Source organism: Nerophis ophidion, linkage group LG11 (assembly GCF_033978795.1).
Source record: "Nerophis ophidion isolate RoL-2023_Sa linkage group LG11, RoL_Noph_v1.0, whole genome shotgun sequence".
Taxonomy (NCBI): domain Eukaryota; kingdom Metazoa; phylum Chordata; class Actinopteri; order Syngnathiformes; family Syngnathidae; genus Nerophis; species Nerophis ophidion.
In genome coordinates this window covers 21,212,047-21,234,246 of record NC_084621.1, presented here as the reverse complement: position 1 = coordinate 21,234,246, position 22,200 = coordinate 21,212,047, and the positions used below count along the sequence as shown (strand labels likewise).

General features: G+C 35.9%; 15 non-coding genes across 15 annotated transcripts; 10 read left to right on the top strand and 5 right to left on the bottom strand.

Moving 5' to 3' along the window:
• Positions 1–297: 297 nt before the first annotated feature.
• Positions 298–369, bottom strand: trnaq-cug (transfer RNA glutamine (anticodon CUG)). The gene has a single exon. It is a non-coding gene; the product is annotated as a tRNA-Gln (tRNA).
• Positions 370–4,797: 4,428 nt separating this feature from the next.
• Positions 4,798–4,869, top strand: trnap-agg (transfer RNA proline (anticodon AGG)). Its single transcript has one exon. It is a non-coding gene; the product is annotated as a tRNA-Pro (tRNA).
• Positions 4,870–7,060: 2,191 nt separating this feature from the next.
• On the top strand, positions 7,061–7,132 carry trnaq-cug (transfer RNA glutamine (anticodon CUG)). Its single transcript has one exon. It is a non-coding gene; the product is annotated as a tRNA-Gln (tRNA).
• Positions 7,133–8,052: 920 nt separating this feature from the next.
• On the top strand, positions 8,053–8,124 carry trnaq-cug (transfer RNA glutamine (anticodon CUG)). Its single transcript has one exon. It is a non-coding gene; the product is annotated as a tRNA-Gln (tRNA).
• A 1,809-nt stretch (positions 8,125–9,933) lies between these two features.
• trnaq-uug (transfer RNA glutamine (anticodon UUG)) lies at positions 9,934–10,005 on the bottom strand. Its single transcript has one exon. It is a non-coding gene; the product is annotated as a tRNA-Gln (tRNA).
• Positions 10,006–10,290: 285 nt separating this feature from the next.
• trnaq-cug (transfer RNA glutamine (anticodon CUG)) lies at positions 10,291–10,362 on the top strand. The gene has a single exon. It is a non-coding gene; the product is annotated as a tRNA-Gln (tRNA).
• A 433-nt stretch (positions 10,363–10,795) lies between these two features.
• trnaq-uug (transfer RNA glutamine (anticodon UUG)) lies at positions 10,796–10,867 on the bottom strand. The gene has a single exon. It is a non-coding gene; the product is annotated as a tRNA-Gln (tRNA).
• Positions 10,868–12,491: 1,624 nt separating this feature from the next.
• trnaq-cug (transfer RNA glutamine (anticodon CUG)) lies at positions 12,492–12,563 on the bottom strand. The gene has a single exon. It is a non-coding gene; the product is annotated as a tRNA-Gln (tRNA).
• Positions 12,564–13,217: 654 nt separating this feature from the next.
• Positions 13,218–13,289, top strand: trnaq-cug (transfer RNA glutamine (anticodon CUG)). Its single transcript has one exon. It is a non-coding gene; the product is annotated as a tRNA-Gln (tRNA).
• Positions 13,290–14,138: 849 nt separating this feature from the next.
• Positions 14,139–14,210, top strand: trnap-agg (transfer RNA proline (anticodon AGG)). The gene has a single exon. It is a non-coding gene; the product is annotated as a tRNA-Pro (tRNA).
• Positions 14,211–15,111: 901 nt separating this feature from the next.
• On the bottom strand, positions 15,112–15,183 carry trnaq-cug (transfer RNA glutamine (anticodon CUG)). Its single transcript has one exon. It is a non-coding gene; the product is annotated as a tRNA-Gln (tRNA).
• A 737-nt stretch (positions 15,184–15,920) lies between these two features.
• On the top strand, positions 15,921–15,992 carry trnaq-uug (transfer RNA glutamine (anticodon UUG)). Its single transcript has one exon. It is a non-coding gene; the product is annotated as a tRNA-Gln (tRNA).
• An 804-nt stretch (positions 15,993–16,796) lies between these two features.
• trnak-cuu (transfer RNA lysine (anticodon CUU)) lies at positions 16,797–16,869 on the top strand. The gene has a single exon. It is a non-coding gene; the product is annotated as a tRNA-Lys (tRNA).
• A 3,246-nt stretch (positions 16,870–20,115) lies between these two features.
• Positions 20,116–20,187, top strand: trnap-agg (transfer RNA proline (anticodon AGG)). Its single transcript has one exon. It is a non-coding gene; the product is annotated as a tRNA-Pro (tRNA).
• A 1,316-nt stretch (positions 20,188–21,503) lies between these two features.
• trnaq-cug (transfer RNA glutamine (anticodon CUG)) lies at positions 21,504–21,575 on the top strand. The gene has a single exon. It is a non-coding gene; the product is annotated as a tRNA-Gln (tRNA).
• Positions 21,576–22,200: the final 625 nt, after the last annotated feature.

Here is a 22,200-nt window from a genome sequence, read left to right as displayed (position 1 = left end):
AGCTCATAAATTGAGACACAAATGTATTTATTTCAGAGATTTTTATTGATCTCTTGAGTGTGTGATGTATGGAATATTGATGTAAAACTTTAAAGTCACAAATGTAAAGACAAGTGTGTGTACGAGGGAACAAGTTCTTACTAAAAACAGGACTTATAAACATATAAGAGGACAATTAGAAACTGGATTACAACATTGTACTTTTAAGCCAAATTTAGACTCATTCCTTTTTTCATGTGAAAATACGTAAAGTGATGTCAGGTCATACTGAAAATTAATCACTCTAATGTTACAAGAAGGTTCCACCAAGACTTGAACTTGGATCACTGGATTCAGAGTCCAGAGTGCTAACCATTACACCATGGAACCTGTACATAAATCCTTAAATAAAATGATCCAACAGTAAACAGTAATGGTGAAATGTGATTAAATCTCATTGACACCTTGAGTGTAAGTTGTCAGGAAAATGGAGGAAAACGTTTAAATCAAGTCTAAAGTTAAAAAAAAAGACAAGACTTGTGACTGTGTGTACGAGGGGAAAAGTCATGACTGAAAACAGGAATTATAAACACAAGTGCTCGTCCAAGTTCAATAAATCTCATGAAATGTGAGATTTTAGTAAGGGACACAATCTGACATTGTGTCAAAACTTTTAACCATTTTTTTAATTAATACCTGAAAAAAGCAGTGAATCCAAATTTGGGTTAAAAGTGCAAAGTTTTAATCCAGTTTCAGATTGTGTCCCCTATTAAAATCTCACATTTTATTTGAGATTTGTACAGCAATCATGTTGCAGGGTTTGTTGGTCTTGAACAAGTCGTTGTGTTAAAATTATAATTCCTGTTTTCCCCTCGTACACACAGTCACAAGTCTTGTCTTTTTTTCAATTTTAGACTTGATTTAAACGTTTCCCTCCATTTTCCTGACAACTTACACTCAAGGTGTCAATGAAAATCTATTAAATTTCATCAATACTGTTTTTTGTTGGATCATTTTCTTTTACCTAATTACGTACAGATTCCGGTTTAGCTCGGTTGGTAGAGCAGCCGTGCCAGCAACTTGAGGGTTGCAGGTTCGATTCCCGCATCCGCCATCCTAGTCACTGCCGTTGTGTCCTTGGGCAAGACACTTTACCCACCTGCTCCCAGTGCCACCCACACTGGTTTGAATGTAACTTAGATATTGGGTTTCACTATATAAAGCGCTTTGAGTCACTAGAGAAAAAGCGCGAAACAAATATAATTCACTTCACTAATGTTTAGCACTCTGGACTTTGAATCCAGTGATCCAAGTTCAAGTCTTGGTGAAACCAACTTGAAAAAATTACAGTGGTAAGTTTGGTCTATAACTAGTTATCTCTTCCATGAAAAATAAATCAAACTCGAAATCAGGTACGTGTTAAAAGTGCAGTTTGGGATTGTGGTCCGTAGTAAAAGTTTATATTTTCACCACATTAATTTTCAGGGCTTGTTGATCTATTCTAAAGAAATTCAATTTCCAGACAAGCCCTTGTGTTTATAAGTCTTATTTACAATCAGAACTTTTCTCCTGGTACACACAGTTGTTGTTACATTTGTGACTTTAGACTTGATTTTGATCATTTTGGCAGACATCACACACTCAAGGGATCAATGACAATCTATCCATCCATTTTCTACCGCTTATTCCCTTTTGGGGTCGCTGAGGCGCTGGCGCCTATCTCAGCTCCAATTTGGCGGAAGGCGGGGTACACCCTGGACAAGTCGCCACCTCATCGCAGGACCAATGACAATCTATCAAATCAAAAGTAGATTTACAGGTTCCATGGTGTAATGGTTAGTGCTCTGTGCTCTGAATCCAGTGATCCAAGTTCAAGTCTTGGTGGAACCTTCTTGTAACATTAGAGTGATCCAGTATGACCTCCCTCTGAGTATTTTTGCATGGAAAAAAAAAAAAAGGAGTGAGTTTAAATTTGGCTTAAAAGTACAGTGTTGTAGTCCAGTTTCTATCTGTGCTCTTATGTTTATAAGTCCTGTTTTTAGTAAGAATTTGTTCCCTCGTACACACAATTGTCTTTACATTTGTGACTTTAAACTTTTCCCTCAATATTCCATTCATCACAAACTCAAGATATCAATAAAATCAATAAAAATCTCTGAAATAAATACAACTTACGAGCTCTATTAGTTCTAGGACTGAGGTGGTAAACCCTCATTTTATTTATGCATGAAAATGGTAGTCAATCAAAATATGTTAAAAGCACGGTTTCAGATTGTGTCCCCTATTAAAAGATTAAAACATTTTTAAAAGATGTTTTCCATCATTCCTTAAAGCTTGTTGGTCTAGCCGTATGATTCTCGCTTAAGGTGCGGGAGATCCTGGGTTCAATTCCCAGAAAAGCCCTTTTTTTTCAGAGTCCTATTTTTAATCATAACTTGTCTTTCTTGTACACACACTTGTTGTTACATTTGACACTTATCAAATACAGTGGTACCTAAATGTATGACCACAGTTTGTTCTAGGACTGAGCTGGTAACCCTTAGTTCATCTATGTATGAACTTGTCAGTTGATCTAAGTAAGTACAAAAGTGCAAAGAGTTAATCAAGTTTCAGATTGTGTCCCCTATTAAAATCTCACAATTCATAACAATTGATGGTAAACCCTGTTCCAGGACCTCTTAGTATCGTCGTATCCTTCTTGCTCAGAGTGTGAGAGATGGTATGGGTTCAAATCCTGAACGAGCTTTTATGTCTTTAAGTCCTGTTTTCAGTCATTACTTGTTATCTCGTACACACATAGTCATATTTATTTCTACTTTTGACTGTGAACTTCATTATAAACTATTTTTATCCTATTTTCTGAGGGTATGCACTCAAGCAATCAATGAGAATTGTCCACCTAAATACAGCTAGTTGGTTCCACCAAGACATGAACTTGGATCACTAGAATCAAAGTCCGGAGTGCTAAGCATTACATAATGGAACCTGCAAATTATTTTATAATTTGAACACAATGACTTGTCCAAGACCAACAAACCCTGCAACAGGATTTTGATTGATTGATTGATTGAAACTTGTATTAGTAGATTGCACAGTACAGTACATATTCCGTACAATTGACCACTAAATGGCAACACCCGAATAAGTTTTTCAACTTGTTTAAGTCGGGGTCCGCGTTAATCATTTCATGGATTGCTGAACAAATGTTTAATAGGGGACACAATTTTTTAACTAAAAATTGAATTCACTACAATCTTCATGCACAAATTAAATAAGGGTTTACAAAATCAGTCCTAGAACAAATAGAGCTTGTAAAATAAGAACCAAATGTATTTGGTTTTGTAGGTTTTCATTGATCCCTTGATTATGTGCCCTCTGGAAAAGTGAAATAAAAGTTCAAAACCAAGTCTAGAGTCACCTGCTCGCTCGCAGTTTTGGTTTGAGGTGAAGGCTAATTAGCTTTTAGCGTAACACTAGATCATTGTACGGTGTGTGTGTGTGTGTGTGTGTGTTTTTGATTGATTGATTAATACTTTTATTAGTAGATTGCACAGTTCAGCACATATTCCGTACAATTGACAACTAAATGGTAACATCCGAAAAAGTTTTTCAACTTGTTTGAGACGGGGTCCACGTTAATCAATTCATGGTGTGTGTGTGTGTGTGTGTGTGTGTGTGTGTGTGTGTTTGTGTATGTGTGTGTGTGTGTGTGTGTGCTAGTGATATAATAATGTACGTGCATCATAAAGCCTATATGAACTCCATGGTGTTCAGGGATGAATAGTCTCTCCTATTGCTATCCAACTATTTTTTAGCAATAGTTAAATTAATTATTTGTAATGTAGAAGCCTAGTTTTGAATGGCAGGGTCCCTGCTATCACATGTTGACAAAAATATAACATTTACATAATAAAAATCAACTACAGGCTTCCCAAATGCTGTAATAAATTAAGCATGATGAGTTGATTTGAAACTGTTTAATGTTGCACTTTTTATATGTAGGAGAAAAGTTTTATCATTTTATTTAATTTGAGCAACAAGTTGAGGCAGTTTAATGTGGATTAACGTGGGCAGAATTATTTTAGTGTTCCCAATGTTAAAAGGATGAAGCCATTGTTTACAAATTTGGTAAATAAATACACAAAAAAATTATAATTTGTTGTTTTCTTACTCTACTGAAAATGAACCGAACCGTGACCTCTAAACCAAGGTATGGACCAAACCGAAATTTTCGTGTACAATTACACCCCTAATAATTAACAACAAAAAAAATAGCTTTACAATAGGGCGGAAGGCAGGGTACACCCTGGACAAGTCGCTACCTCATCGCAGGGCCAACACAGATAGACAGGCAACATTCACACTCACATTCACACACTAGGGCCAATTTAGTGTTGCCAATCAACCTATCCCCAGGTGCATGTCTTTGGAAGTGGGAGGAAGCCGGAGTACCCGGAGGGAACCCACGCATTCACGGGTAGAACATGCAAACTCCACACAGAAAGATCCCGAGCCTGGATTTGAACCCAGGACTGCAGGACCTTCGTATTGTGAGGCAGACACACTAACCCCTCTGCCACCGTGAAGCCCCTTGTCAGTCCTGTCTAATGGTATTGATTCAGGTTCAATTTCCAGACAAGACCTTGTGTTTATAAGTCTTGTTTACAATCATAACTTTTTTCCTGGTACACACAGTTTCAGTTTATTTATGCATGAAAATGGTAGTCAATCAAAATATGTTAAAAGCACAATTTAAGATTGTGACCCCTATTAAAAGATTAAAACTTTTTTAAAAGATGTTTGCCATCATGCCTTTAAGGCTTGTTGGTCTAGTCGTATGATTCTCGCTTAGGGTGCGAGAGGTCCTGGGTTCAATTCCCAGACAAGCCCTCATTTTTATTAGTCCTACTTTTAATCACAACTTCTCTTTCTTGTACACACAGTTGTTGTGACATTCATGACTTATCAAACACAGTGATACCTAAATTTATGACCACAGTTTGTTCTAGGACTGAGCTGGTAACCCTTAGTACATCTATGTATGAACATATCAGTGAATCTAATTAAGTATAAAAGTGCAATAAGGTAATCAAGTTTCAAGTTGACATTTCATAACATTTGTTGGTAATTCTCGTTCCAGGACTTCTGAATATCGTCGTATCCTTCTTGCTGAGGGTGTGAGAGACGATCTAGGTTCAAATCCTGGATAAGCTTTTATGGGCTACATTATACAGCCCCGCTACCACCAAACCCCGCCCGCCCCCACTCAACCCCGCCCTAAAGAGTTAGTGCTGCATGGGATTCTGTGTATTAATTCTGTTGTGTTTATGTTGTGTTACGGTGCGGATGTTCTCCCGAAATGTGTTTGTCATTCTTGTTTGGTGCGGGTTCACAGTGTGGTGCATTTTATTAAGAATGTTAAAGTTGTTTGAACCCGCACCTTCAGTGTGACCTGTGTGGCTGTTGTACAAGTATGCCTTGTAGTCACTTACGTGTGTCCAGAGAAGCCACTTACAACATGTGACAGAACTGGAAAGCAGTTTGCACAATTTGTAGAGAGCGCTAACGACAGTGCCATCACCGTTTGCCCTTATTGTTGTTTCGAGAGAATATTTGCTATTCAAGATGGGAGGTTCCCGAAAAAGTGGGTAGGGTTGGCAAGTGTGATGCTGTCAAGTGACATTCATAATAAACTCGCGGGTGGCACTAACATTAAATTTTCATGTTAAGGTGCGGGCCGCGTGTCTGAGACCCTTGGTCTATACATAGCACAATGCAAAAAAACAAAAACCTCTGTATGCAGTGTTATTTCATTATGAATTTCAAAAGAGTTGCCGACCCCTGGACTAGACCAACAAGCCCTACATTCATGGTAACCCAACTCTAAAATGTGAAATTAGGGGACAGGATATGAAATTGTGTGGTTAACTTTTAACCAACATTTTAATGTACTACCATTTTCATGAAAACTGTTATATCCAATCAAGTACTGCGACTGAAGGACAATTTGTTTTAATTTATAGGTTCCATGATAAATGGTTAGCACTCTAGTATTTGTATTCAGAGATTCAAGTTCAAGTCTTGGTGGAACCAACTTATATTAAACCCAGTTTCGCATTGTGTCCTCTATATGTTCTTAAGTCCTGTTTTCAATCATGGATCTGTCCCTCGTACACACACTTTTTTGACTCTAGACTTGGTTTTGAACTTTTATTTCACTTTTCCAGGGGGCACATAATCAAGGGATCAATGAAAATCTCCACTATCAAATACAGTTGGTTCTCAATTTACAAGCTCTATTTGTTCTAGGACTGATCTTGGAAACCCTTATTTAAGTTGTGCATGAAGATGGTAGTGAATTGAATTATTAATTAAAAGATTATGTCCCCTATTAAACATTTGTTCAGCAATCCATGAATTGATTAACATGGACCCCAACTTAAACAAATTGAAAAACTTATTAGGATGTTACCATTTAGTGGTCAATTGTACGGAATATGTTCTGTACTGTGCAATCTACTAATAAAAGTTTCAATCAATCAATCAATCAATCAAAATTCTGTTGCATGGTTTGTTGGTCTTGGGTAAGTCATTGTGTTAAAATTATATTTAGCTTTTGCATGTTTGTTGCTGTAATGGTTAGAACTCTGGACTTTGAATCCAGTGATCCAGGTTCAAGTCTTGGTGGAACCAACTTGTAAAATTTCAGTGTTTAGTATGATCCAATTGAAAATCTCTGTTCCATGAAAAACAAATCAAATTTAAATTCAGGAATGTGTCAAAAGTGCAGTTTGGGATTGTGGTTCGTAGTAAAAGTTTTTATTTTCGCCACATTCATTTTCAGGGCTTGTTGGTCTATTCTAAAGTAATACAATTTCCAGACAAGCCCTTGTGTTTATAAGTCTTATTTACAATCATATCTTTTCTCCTGGTACACACAGTTGTTGTTACATTTGTGACTTTAGACTTGATTTTGATTATTTTTGCAGACATCACACACTCAAGGGATCAATGACAATCTATCAAATCGAATCAAGTACTGTGTACTGTAGGATCACATTGTTTTACATGTACATTTACAGGTTCCATGGTGTAATGGTTAGCACTCTGGACTCTGAATCCAGTGATCCAAGTTCAAGTCTTGGTGGAACCATCTTGTAACATCAGAGTGATCCAGTAAGATCTCCCTCTGAGTATCTTTGCATGAAAAAATCAGTGAGTTTAAATTTGGCTTAAAAGTACAGTGTTGTAGTCCAGTTTCTATCTGTGCTCTTATCTTTATAAGTCCCGTTTTTTGTAAGAATTTGTTCCCTCGTACACACACTTGTCTTTACATTTGTGACTTTAAACTTTTCCCTTAATATTCCATACATCAAACACTCAAGAGATCAATAAAATCAATAAAAATCTCCGAAATAAATACAACTTACGAGCTCTATTAGTTCTAGGACTGAGGTGGTAAACCCTCAGTTTATTTATGCATGAAAAAGGTAGTCAATAAAAATATGTGTTAAAAGCACAGTTTCAGATTGTGGCCCCTATTAAAAGATTACAACATTTTTAAAATATGTTTTCCATTGTGTTTTTAAGGCTTGTTGGTCTAGTCGTAGGATTCTCGCTTAGGGTGCGAGAGGTCCCGATTTCAATTCCCGGATAAACCCTTATGTCTGTAAGTCCCATTTTTAATCATAACTTGTCTTTCTTGTACACACAGTTGTTGTTACATTCATGACTTATCAAATACAGTGGTACCTACATTTATGACCACAGTTTGTTCTAGGACTAAGCTGGTAACCCTTAGTTCATCTATGTATGAACATGTCAAGACCTTTGACTGTGTGTACGAGGGGAAAAGTCATGACTGAAAACAGAAATTATTAACACAAGTGTTCGTCCAAGTTCAACAAATCTCATGACATTTGAGATTTTAATAAGGGACACGATCTGACATTGTGTCAAAACTTTTAATCATTTTTTAATTCATACCTGAAGAAAGCAGTGTCAATGAAAATCTATTAAATTTCATCAATGCTGTTTTTTGTTTTATCACTTTCTTTTACTTTTGTTTGTACAGGTTCCATGGTGTAATGGTTAGCACTCTGGACTCTGAATCCAGTGATCCAAGTTCAAGTCTTGGTGGAACCTTCTTGAATCATTAGAGTGATTAGTGATCAATACCACCTCCATTTAATTAATGCTTCTGTGAAAAATGCAAATTATTAACATTTCTGTGAAGAATAGTTACTTGTCCATTTTCAGATTGTATCACTTATAAATTTATGAGTCATGTTTTTATTCCTAACTTTTTACCTCGTACACACAGTTGTCTTCTTATGTGATTTTAAACTTCATTTTAAACATTCTTAGCCTCATATGCGCTCTTTATTGATTATTACTGTACAAAAAGAAATGTATTATTAATAAAGTGAGTTTAACAGAAGAATGCAAACTTAGCAATTTTCGGTAAATTAAGTACTATGGTAATCATTAATAATACTGTCATTGATAAATTATTTTGGAGAATTCATATATGTTTAAGAGTCCTTTCTTTATTCATAGTCATGTTTGGATCAGCTAGTACTTTTCAATATATATTCTGTATACCAGTTTCTCTTTGTCTACAGAAGTCTGTATTGTTTTAGTCATTGGAATGTGAAAGGGATACATCCCCCTCTTTATTCCTATTCTGTCTTGATGGTCCTTCTTACTCAGCATAGAAATAAACTGAGTGTTTACCACCTCAGTCTTAGAACAAATACAGCTCGTAAGTTGAGACACAACTGTATTTATTTCGGATGTTTTTATTGATCTCTTGAGTGTTTGATGCAAGGAATATTAAATGGCAAAAGCCCAAAATGCTGCACCCGAAAACTAAAATGGCTCAACCCAAAACGCTGCAACATGAAACAACGCAACATGAAATGCCGACAACACGAAATGTCGTGGCATGAAACATCGCAACACTAACGCTCATTCATCAAGGTAGAGCATGAGACTCTTAATCTCACGGTCGTTGGTTCGAGCCCCATGTTGGGCTTTTAAATTTTTCCCAAGGAAATTCAACACAAACACTGCCACACTTCTAATAAATAAATAAAAAAACCTGTAACGATGTGCAAAACGCCACAACATGAAATCTATCCATCTATCTAAATACTGAATATTTCAGTTTTACTATAAAAAACAAGGTTGTCTTTGACAGAAAAGGCATAAAACCTTATTTGTTTTACTTTATATCAACCTCAAGTTGATATAGAGATTTACTGTAAGCATTAAATGAATAAATAAAATATATAATTTTACTCATTTTTAACGTTTTAGTGACTGAGACCCTCTATGCTCCTCAGGAGACCTAAGGATTAAAAAAAAAAAAATCCATATATTTTGTTATGGTTTGAAAATGAAAAATATCAAAATGGCCCCCGCATGCTTAAATTTTTCCGTGTGCGGCCCTCTGTGGAAAAAGTTTGGACACCCCTGGTGTATGCCTTCAGAAATTAGGATAAAAATAGTTTACAATGAATTTCACAGTAAAAAGTAGAAAGAAGTATGACTATGTGTGTACGAAGTAAAAGGACTTAAAGACATAAAAGCTTTTCCTGGATTTAAACCCAGACCATCGGAGCGGAGCAGCTTGTTAAGACTTTAGTTTAGGGGGCTACTTCATATGTTCATGTGGAAACTCACTAAATACACCTCCGAACCCAACTGGGACCCCCGTACCAAAACGGTTTAATACAAATACACGTACCGTTACACCCCTAGTTTTTATGGATCCCATAAGTGAGTGATGTCAATGAAAAAATGATCAAAATTAAGTCAAAAGTCACAAATGAAAAAAGTTATTATTGAAAAACATCTTCTAATAAGAAACAATCTGAAATCAACATTTAAGGTGCTCTCTTTTTCATGCTGCAGGACACTCTGATTAGTATGCACTCCAGTTGTACAAGTTGGTTCCACCAAGACTTGAACTTGGATCACTGGATTCAAAGTCCAGAGTGCTAACCATTACACCATGGAACCTGTATAATCCCCCCCAAATGATCCTGCAGTAAACAGTAATTGATTGGATATAACAGATGTGTTTGATATTTTTTCATGAAAATGGTAGTAAACTAAAAATCCGAGACAGAGGGACGCTTCAAGCTGAGGACTTTCCCGCGGGTTAGATTTTTGACTGTGAACTTAATTTTGAACTTGTATCTAATTTATTTTGACATCACACACTCAAGGGATCAATGACAATCTATCAAATCCAATATAGTACTGTGTACTGTAGGATCACATTGTTTTACATGTACGTTTACAGGTTCCATGGTGTAATGGTTAGCACTCTGGACTCTGAATCCAGTGATCCAAGTTCAAGTCTTGGTGGAACCTTCCTGAAACATTAGAACACTTACTCATCGCCCTTTGAATATTTTTTTGAAAAAGAGAGTGCATCCAAATTTAGCTAAAAATTACAATGCTGTAGTGCAGTTTCCGATTGTGCTCCTTATATGTTCATAAATCCTGTTTTTAGTCACATCACTTATCAGTTTTAGATTGTGTCCCCTTTTAAAAGCTGAAAAGAAATTCAACATGTTTGCCACCTTGTTTTTCAGGGCTTTTTAGTCTAGTGGTATGAGTCGGGTGTGAGAAGTCATATTTTTATAAATCCTGTTTTCAACCACAACTTTCCTCCTCATACACACAGTTGTTGTTACATTTGTGATGTTAGAACTAATTTTGACCATTTTATGAGACATCACAAGCTCGAGGGATCCATAATAATCCAGCAGGATTAATTATTTGCTATTTAAACACTGCAAGTTGGTTCCACCAAGACTTGAACTTGGATCACTGGATTCAAAGTCCAGAGTGCTAACCATTACACCATGGAACCTGTAAATATAAGTGTAAAGTTTTAACCCAGTTTCAGATTGTGTCCCCTGTATGTTCTTAAGTCCTGTTTTCAATCATGGATCCGTTCCTCGTATGCACACTTGTTACATTTTTGACTTTAGACTTGGTTTTGAACTTTTATTTCACTTTTCCAGAGGGCACATAAACAAGGGATAAATGAAAATCTACACAATCAAATACAGTTGGTTCTTACTTTACAAGCTCTATTTGTACTAGGACTGATCTTGTAAACCCTTATTTCATTTGTGCATGAAGATGGTAGTGAATTAATTTTTTTGTTAAAAGATTGTGTCCCCTATTAAACATTTGTTCAGCAATCCATGAATTGATTAACGTGGACCCCGATTTAAATAAGTTGAAAAATGTATTCGGGTGTTACCATTTAGTGGTCAATTGTACGGAATATGTACTGTACTGTGCAATCTATTAATAAAAGTTTTAATCAATCAATCAATCAAAATCCTGTTGCAGGGTTTGTTGGTCTTGGACAAGTCCTTGTGTTCAAATTATTTTAGGATTGTGTAGGTTCCATGGTGTAATTATTAGCACTCTGGACTTTGAAAACTGTGATCCAAGTTCAAGTCTTGGTGGAACCAACTTGCAGTATTTAAGTGGACATTTTTCATTGATTGCTTTAGTGTATGCCTTCAGAAAATAGGATAAAAATAGTTTACAATGAAGTTCACAGTCAAAAGTAGAAAGAAATATGACTATGTGTGAGTGAGGTAAAAAGTAATGACTGAAAACAGGACTTAAAGACATAAAGGCTTGTCCAGGATTTGAACCCATCTCTCACACTCTGAGCAAGAAGGATACGACGATACTAAGAAGTCCTGGAACGAGACTTACCAGCGAATGTTATGAAATTTGAAATTGGAACACAATTGGAAACTTGATTACCTTTTTGCACTTTGATACTTATTTAGATTCACTGACATTTTCATACATAGATGAACTAAGGGTTACCAGCTCAGTCCTAGAACAAACTGTGGTCATAAATGTAGGTACCACTGTGTTTGATAAGTCTCGAATGTAAAAACAATTGTGTGTACAAGAAAGACAAGTTATGATTAAAAATAGGACTTACAAACATAAGGGTTTATCCGGGAATTGAACCCGGGACCTTTCGCACCCTAAGCGAGAATCATACGACTAGACCAACAAGCCTGAGAGACATGATAGCAAACATCTTTTAAAAATGTTTTAATCCTTAGGGGTCACAATCTGAAACTGTGCTTTTAACACATATTTTGATTGACTACCATTTTCATGCATAAATAAACTGAGGGTTTACCACCTCAATCCTAGAACTAATAGAGCTCGTAAATTGTATTTTTTTCAGAGATTTTTATTGATCTCTTGAGTGTGTGATGTATGGAATATTGATGTAAAAGTTTAAAGTCACAAATTTAAAGACGAGTGTGTTTACGAGGGATCAAGTTCTTACTAAAAACAGGACTTATAAACTTATAAGAGCTCAATTAGAAACTGGATTCCAACATTGTACTTTTAAGCCAAATTTAGACTCAATCCTTTTTTCATGTGAAAATACTTAAAGGGATGTTAGGTTGTATTCAACACTAATCACTCTTAATGTCACAAGAAGGTTCCACCAAGACTTGAACTTGGATCACTGGATTCAGAGTCCAGAGTGCTAACCATTACACCATGGAACCTGTGTACAAACCCCTAAATAAAGTGATCCAACAGTAAACAGTACTGATGAACTTTGATAGATTTTCATTGACACCTTGAGTGTAAGTTGTCAGGAAAATGGAGGGAAACGTTTAAATCAAGTCTAAAGTATAAAAAAAGACAAGACTTGTGACTGTGTGTACGAGGGGAAAAGTCATGACTGAAAACAGGAATTATAAACAAAAGTACTCGTCCAAGTTCAATAAATCTCATGAAATGTGAGATTTTAATAAAGGACACAATCTGACATTGTGTCAAAACTTTTAACCATGTTTTTAATTCATACCTGAAGAAAGCAGTGAATCTAAATTTGGGTTAAAAGTGCAAAGTTTTAATCCAGTTTCAGATTGTGTCCCCTATTAAAATCTCACATTTTATTTCAAGATTTGTACAGCAATCATGTTGCAGGGTTTGTTGGTCTTGGACAAGTCCTTGTGTTAAAATTATAATTCCTGTTTTCAGTCATGACTTTTCCCCTCGTACACACAGTCACAAGTCTTGTCTTTTTTTTCAATTTTAGACTTGATTTAAACGTTTCCCTCCATTTTCCTGACAACTTACACTCAATAAAACTCTATCAAAGTATATCAATACTGTGTACTGTAGAACCACATTGTTTTACATGTACATTTACAGGTTCCATGGTGTAACTGTTAGCACTCTGGACTCTGAATCCAGTGATTCAAGTTCAAGTCTTGGTGGAACCAACTTGTAAATATACAGTGTTCAGTATGATCCACCTGAATATCTCTTACATGAAAAATAAATCAAAATTAAATTCAAGAATGTGTTAAAAGTGCAGTTTTGGTATTATTGTCCGTAGTAAGAGTTTATATTTTCACCACATTAATTTTCAGGGCTTGTTGGTCTATTCTAAAGAAATTCAATTTCCAGACAAGCCCTTGTGTTTATAAGTCTTATTTATAATCAGATCATTTCTCCTGGTACACACAGTTGTTGTTACATTTGTGACTTTAGACTTGATTTTCATCATTTTTGCAGACATCACACACTCAAGGGATCAATGACAATCTATCAAATCCAATCAAGTACTGTGTACTGTAGGATCACATTGTTTTACATGTACATTTACAGGTTCCATGGTGTAATGGTTAGCACTCTGGACTCTAATTCCAGTGATCTAAGTTCAAGTCCTGGTGGAACCATCTTGTAACATTGGAGTGAATTTAAATTTGGCTTAAAAGTACGTTGCTGTAGTCCAGTTTCTATCTGTGCTCTTATGTTTATAAGTCCTGTTTTTAGTAAAAACTTGTTCCCTCGTACACACAAATGTCTTTACATTTGTGACTTTAAACTTTTTCATCAATATTTCATACATCACACATTAAAGAGATTAATAAAATCAATAAAAATCTCCGAAATAAATTCAACTTACGAGCTCTATTAGTTCTAGGACTGAGGTGGTAAACCCTCAGTTTATTTATGCATGAAAATGGTAGTCAATCAAAATATGTGTTAAAAGCACAGTTTCAGATTGTGGCCCCTATTAAAAGATTACAACATTTTTTAAAGGATGTATTCCATTGTGTTTTTAAGGCTTGTTGGTCTAGTCGTATGATTCTCGCTTAGGGTGCGAGAGGTCCCGGGTTCAATTCCCGGACAAGCCCTTATGTTTGTAAGTCATATTTTTAATCATAACTTGTCTTTCTTGTACACACACATGTTTTTACATTCGAGACTTATCAAACACATTGGTACCTACATTTATGACCACAGTTTGTTCTTGGACTGAGCTGGTAACCCTTAGTTCATCTATGTATGAACATGTCAGTGGATCTAAGTAAGCATAAAAGTGCAAAGAGTTTCATATTGTGTCCCTATTAAAATCTCACAATTCATAACATTATTTGGTAAATCTTGTTCCAGGACTTCTTAGTATCGTCAGAGTGTGAGAGATAGTCCGGGTTCAAATCCTGGACAAGCCTTTATGTCTTTAAGTCCTGTTTTCAGTCATTACTTTTTATCTCTTACACATATTCATATTTATTTCTACTTTTGACTGTGAACTTCATTGTAAACTATTTTTATCCTATTCTCTGAGGGTATGGACTAAATCAGTCAATGAAAAATGTCCACTTAAATACTGCAAGTTGAATCCACCAAGACTTGAACTTGGATCAATGTACTTCTTTGGCGTATGAATTTTGCCAAAGAAATTCATACCACGAGACGGTGCGACACTTCAAATAAATCAATTAAAAAAACTGTAACGATGTGCAAGTTCGCATTCTTCTGTTGAATTCACTTTATTAATAATATTTTTTTTTGTACAGTAATATTATGTAGCTTAGAAAGTTTAAAATCAAGTTTAAAATCGCATAAAAAGACAACTGTGTGTACGAGGGAAAAAGGTAGGAATAAAAACATGACTCATAAACATATAAGGGACACAATCTGAAAATGGACAAGGAACTATTCTTCACAGAAATGTTGTCTATTTGCATTTTTCACAGAAGCATTAATCAAATGACAATGTTACTGAACACTTTTTGCTTCAATGTTTCAAGAAAGTTCCACCAAGACTTGAACTTGGATCACTGGATTCAGAGTCCAGAGTGCTAACCATTACACCATGGAACCTGTAAATGTACGTGTAAAACAATGTGATCCTACAGTACACAGTACTTGATTGGATTTGATTGATTGTCATTGATCCCTTGAGTGTGTGATGTCTGAAAAACATAGGTCGAAGTTTAAAATCAAGTTTTAGGTCAAAAGTAAAAATAAATATGACTAAGTGAGTACGAGGTACAAAGTACTGACTGAAAACAGGACTTAAAAACTTTAGACCTTGTCCAGGATTTGATACCAGGGTCTCTCATACCTTAAGCAAAAATACAGGAGTGGACCAACAAGACCTGGAACAAGTCTTTCCAGAAAATCTCATGAAACGTCAGATTTTAATAGGGGACACAATCTGAAACTTGATTACCTTATTGCACTTTTATACTTATTGATCCCTTGAGTGTGTGATGTTTGAAAAAAAATGTTCAAATCAAGTCTAAAGTCACAAATACAATGACAACTGTGTGAATGAGGAAGAAAGTTATGATTGCAAAAAGGAGTACTACAGAGGGCTTGTCCCGGAATTGAACCCGGGACCTCTCGCACCCGAAGTAAGAATCACACGACTAGACCAACAAGCCCTGCATGCTTGTTTCCCCAACTGATCTCATGAAATGTGAAATTAGGGGACACAATCTGAAATGTTGTGGCAATCTTTTGACCAACATTTTAATTTACTACCATTTTCATGAACAAATCTATTATATCCATTCAAGTCCTCTTTACTGCATGATATTTTCTGGTTAAATACAGGTTCCACGGTGTAATGGTTAGCACTCTGGACTTTGAATCCAGTGATCCAAGTTCAAGTCTTGGTGGAACCAATTTACGGGAAATTAAGTACTATGGTAATCATTAATAATACTGTTATTGACAAAATATTTTGGAGAATTCATATATGTTTAAGAGTCCTTTCTTTATTCATAGTCATGTTTGGATCAGCTAGTACTTTTCAATATATATTCTGTATACCAGTTTCTCTTTGTCTACAGAAGTCTGTATTGTTTTAGTCATTGGAATGTGAAAGGGATACATCCCCCTCTTTATTCCTATTCTGTCTTGATGGTCCTTCTTACTCAGCATAGAAATAAACTGAGGGTTTACCACCTCAGTCCTAGAACAAATAGAGCTCGTAAGTTGAGACACAACTGTATTTATTTCGGATGTTTTTATTGATCTCTTGAGTGTTTGATGTATGGAATATTAAATGGCAAAAGCCCAAAATGCTGCACCCGAAAACTAAAATGGCTCAACCCAAAACGCTGCAACATGAAACAACGCAAGATGAAATGCCGACAACACAAAATGTCGTGGCACGAAAAATCGCAACAGTAACAATCATTCATCAAGGTAGAGCATGTGACTCTTAATCTCAGGGTCGTGGGTTCGAGCCCCACATTGGGCGATTGAATATTGCCATGGAAATCCAACACGAGACAGTGTGACACTTCAAATAAATCAATAAAAAAAACTGTAACGATATGCGAGTTCACATTCTTCTACTAACTAAAATGGCTCAACCCAAAACGCTGCAACATGAAACGCCATCAACACGAAACGATGTAACACAAAATGCTACATGAATATTTTTGTACTGTCACCATTAATTATCAAGGTAAACAATGCAGGCCCGGCTAGCTCAGTCGGTAGAGCATGAGACTCTTAATCTCAGGGTCGTGGGTTCGAGCCCCACGTTGGGTGGTTAAATTTTTTTCCAAGGAAATTCAACACAAACATGGCCACACTTCTAATAAATAAACAAAAACCTGTAACGATGTGCAAAATGCTGCAACATGAAACAACGCAACATGCCGACAACACGAAATGTTGCGGCACGAAACGTCACAACACGAAATGCTGTGACACCAAACGGCGCAACACGAAATAGCGCGACCCAAATCATGAAACATCATAACACAAAACACTGTCAACAAGAAACGTTGCAACAAAAAATGCTACATGAACATTTTCGAACGGTATCACCCCCATATCAAGGTTCTCCAGGCTAGCTCAGTCGGTAGAGCATGAGACTCTTAATCTCAGGGTCGTGGGTTCGAGCCCCACGTTGGGCGTTTGAAATTTGCCAAAGAAATTCAATTGACGAGACGGTGCGACAGTTCAAATAAATCAATTAAAAAAACTGTAACGATGTGCAAGTTCGCATTCTTCTGTTAAATTCACTTTATTAATATTATTTTTCTATTTGTACAGTAATAATATGTAGCTTGGAAAGTTTAAAATCAAGTTTAAAATCACATAAAAAGACAACTGTGTGTACGTAGGAAAAAGGTAGGAATAAAAACATGACTCATGAACATATAAGGGACACAATCTGAAAATGGACAAGGAACTATTCTGCACAGAAATGTTGTTTATTTGCATTTTTCACAGAAGCATTAATCAAACGACAGTGATACTGAACACTTTTCACTCTAAGGTTTCAAGATGGTTTCACCAAGACTTGAACTTGGATCACTAGATTCAGAGTCCAGGATGCTAACCATTACACCATGGAACCTGTAAATGTACACGTAAAACAATGTGATCCTACAGTACACAGTACTTGATCGGATTTGATAGATTGTCATTGATCCCTTGAGTGTGTGATGTCTGAAAAACATAGGTCGAAGTTTAAAATCGAGATATAGGTCAAAAGTAAAAATAAATATGACTAAGTGAGTACGAGGTACAAAGTACAGGACTTAAACACTTTAGAGCTTGTCCAGGATTTGATACCAGGGTCTCTCATACCTTAAGCAAAAATACAGGAGTGGACCAACAAGACCTGGAACAAGCCTTTACAGAAAATCTAATGAAACGTCAGATTTTGATAGAGGACGCAATCTGAAACTTGATTACCTTATTGCACTTTTATACTTATTTAGATTCACTGACATTTTCATACATAGATGAACTAAGGGTTACCAGCTCAGTCCTAGAACAAACTGTGGTCATAAATTTAGGTACCACTGTATTTGATAAGTCACAAATGTAACAACAACTGTGTGTACAAGAAAGACAAGTTATGATTAAAAATGGGACTTACAAACATAAGGATTATCCGGGAATTGAAACCGGGACCTCTCGCACCCTATACGAGAATCATACGACTAGACCAACAAGCCTTAAATACAAAATGGCGAACATCTTTTAAAAATGTTACAATGTTTTAAAAGGGGCCACAATCTGAAACTGTGCTTTTAACACATATTTTGATTGACTACCATTTTCATGCATGAATAAACTGAGGGTTTACCACCTCAGTCCTAGAACTAATAGAGCTTGTAAATTGAATTTATTTCGGAGATTTTTATTGATCTCTTGAATGTGTGATGTATGGAATATTGATGAAAAAGTTTAAAGTCACAAATGTAAACACATTTGTGTGTACGAGGGAACAAGTTCTTACTAAAAACAGGACCTATAAACAAAAGAGCACAGATAGAAACTGGACTACAACACTGTACTTTTAAGCCAAATTTAAATTCACTCCAATGTTACAAGAGGGTTCCACCAGGACTAGAACTTAGATCACCGGATTCAGAGTACAGAGTGCTAACCATTACACCATGGAACCTGCAAATTATGTTATAATTTGAACACAATGACTTGTCCAAGACCAACAAACCCTGCAACAGGATTGTGGTTGATTGATTGATTGAAACTTGTATTAGTAGATTGCACAGTACAGTACATATTCCGTACAATTGACCACTAAATGGTAACACCCGAATGTTTTTCAACTTGTTTGAGTCGGGGTCCACGTTAAACAATTCATGGAGTGCTGAACAAATGTTTAATAGGGGACACAATATTTTAACAAACAATTTAATACACTACCATCTTCATGCACAATTGAAATAATGGTTTACAAGGTCAGTCCTAGAACAAATAGAGCTTGTAAATTAAGAACCAACCGTATTTGGTTTTGTAGATTTTCATTGATCCCTTGATTATGTGGAAAAGTGAAATAAAAGTTCAAAATCAAGTCTAGAGTCACTAGCTCGCTCGCAGTCCTGGTTTGAGGTGAAGGCTAATTAGCTTTTAGTGTCACGCTAGTTCATTGTGTGTGTGTGTGTGTGTGTGTGTGTGTGTGTGTGTGTGTGTGTGTGTGTGCTAGTGATATAATAATGTAAGTGCATCATAAAGCCTATATGAACTCCCTGGTGTTCAGGGATGAATAGTCTCTCCTATTGCTATCCTACTATTTTTTAGCAATAGTTACATTACTTATTTGTAATGTAGCAGCCTAGTTTTGAATGGCAGGGTCCCTGCTATCACATGTTGACAAAAATATAACATTTACATAATAAAAATCAACTACAGGCTTCCCAAATGCTGTAATAAATTAAGCATGATGAGGTGATTTGAAACTGTTTTATGTTGCACTTTTTGTATGTAGAAGAAAAGTTGTGTCATTTTATTTTATCTGAGCAACAAGTTGAGGCAGTTTAATGTGGATTAACGTGGGCAGAATTATTATAGTGTTCCCAATGTTAAAAGGATAAAGCCATTGTTTACAAATTTAGTAAATAAATAACCCAAAAAATGATAATTTGTTTTCTTACTGTACCGAAAATGAACCGAACTGTGACCTCTAAACCGAGGTATGTACCAAACAAAAATATTTGTGTACCGTTACACCCCTAATAACTAAAAAAAAAAAAAAAATAGCTTTAATTCCTTTTTTTTTTTTTTGCCACATTCATTTTTAAGGCTTGTCAGTCCTGTCTAATGATATTGAATCTGGTTCAATTTCCAGACAAGACCTTGTCTTTATAAGTCTTGTTTACAATCTTAACTTTTTTCCTGGTACACACAGTTTCAGTTTATTTATGCATGGAAATGGTAGTCAATCAAAATATGTGTTAAAAGCACAGTTTAAGATTGTGACCCCTATTAAAAGATTAAAACTTTTTTAAAAGATGTTTGCCATTATTCTTTTATGGCTTGTTGGTCTAGTCGTATGATTCTCGCTTAGGGTGCGAGAGGTCCCGGGTTCAATTCCCGGACAAGCCCTCATTTTTATTAGTCCTACTTTTAATCACAAATTCTCTTTCTTGTACACACAGTTGTTGTTACATTCATGACTTATCAAACACAGTGGTACCTACATTTATGACCACAGTTGGTTCTAGGACTGAGCTGGTAACCCTTAGTTCATCTATGTATGAACATGTCAGTGAATCTAATCAAGTTTAAATGATAACATTTGTTGGTAAGTCTCGTTCCAGGACTTATTATTGTCTCATCCTTCTTGCTGAGGGTGTGAGAGACGATCTGGGTTCAAATCCTGGACAAGTTTTTATGGGCTACATTATACACCCCCGCTACCACCAAACCCCGCCACCCCCAACCCGGCCCAGCTCAACCGACGCACGGGGGGGGAGGGTATAATGTAGCCCGGGAGAGTTAGTGCTGCATGGGATTCTGGGCATTTGTTCTGTTGTGTTTATGTTGTGTTACGGTGCGGATGTTCTCCCGAAATGTGTTTTGTCATTCTTGTTTGGTGTGGGTTCACAGTGTGGCGCATATTAGTAAGAGTGTTAAAGTTGTTTAAACCCGCACCTTCAGTGTGACCTTTATGGCTGTTGAACAAGTATGCCTTGTAGTCACTTACATGTGTCCACAGAAGCCACATACAACATGTGACGTAACTGCAAAGCAGTTCGCATAGTTTGTGGAGAGCGCTAACGATATTGCCATCACAGTTTTCCCTCAATGTTGTTGTGTGAGTGAAAACCAGCAGACTTTCGAGAGAATATTTGCTATTCAAGAAGGGAGGTTCCCGAAAATGTTGGTAGGGTTGGCAAGTGTGATGCTGTCAAGCGACATTCATAATAAACTCCCGGGTGGCACTAACATTAAGTTTTCGCGTTATTCCCTGATAATCCCTTATGTTTAAGGACTGAGCTGGTAACCCTCAGTTTATCTATGTATGAAAATGTCAGTGAAACTAAACATGTGTAAAAGTGCAATAAAATAACCTAATTTTGGATTGTGTCGTCTATTAAAATCTCAAATTTCATGAGATTTTCTGGAAAGACTTCTTCCAGGTCTTGTTGATCCACTCCTTTATTTTTGCTTTGGGTGTGAGAGACCCTTGTTTCAAATCCTGGATAAGCTCTAAAGTTTTTAAGTCCTGTTTTCAGTCAGTACTTTGTACCTCGAACTCACTTAGTCATAATTATTTCTACTTTTGACCTAAAACTTAATCTTAAATTTCGATCTATTTTTTTTCAGACATCACACACTCAAGGGATCAATGAAAATCTATCAAATCCAATCAAGTACTGTGTACTGTAGGATCACATTGTTTTACATGTACATTTACAGGTTCCATGGTGTAATGGTTAGCACTCTGGACTCTGATTCCAGTGATCCAAGTTCAAGTCTTAGTGGAACCTTCTTGAAACATTAGAGTGATTAGTGTTCAATACCACCACCATTTAATTAATGCTTCTGTGAAAAATGCAAATTATTAACATTTCTGTGAAGAATAATTACTTGTCCATTTTCAGATTGTATCACTTATAAATTTATGAGTCATGTTTTTATTCCTAACATTTTACCTCGTACACACAGTTGTCTTTTTATGTGATTTTAAACTTGATTTTAAACTTTCTTATCCCATATGTGCTCTTTATTGATTATTACTGTACAAAAAGAAATATATTATTAATAAAGTGAGTTTAACAGAAGAATGCAAACTTACCAATTTTCGGTAAATTATGTAATATGGTAATCATTAATAATACTGTTATTGATAAAATATTTTGGAGAATTCATGTATGTTTAAGAGTCCTTTCTTTATTCATAGTCATGTTTGGATCAGCTAGTACTTTTCAATATATATTCTGTATACCAGTTTCTCTTTGTCTACAGAAGTCTGTATTGTTTTAGTCATTGGAATGTGAAAGGGATACATCCCCCTCTTTATTCCTATTCTGTCTTGATGGTCCTTCTTACTCAGCATAGAAATAAACTGAGGGTTTACCAACTCAGTCCTAGAACAAATAGAGCTCGTAATTT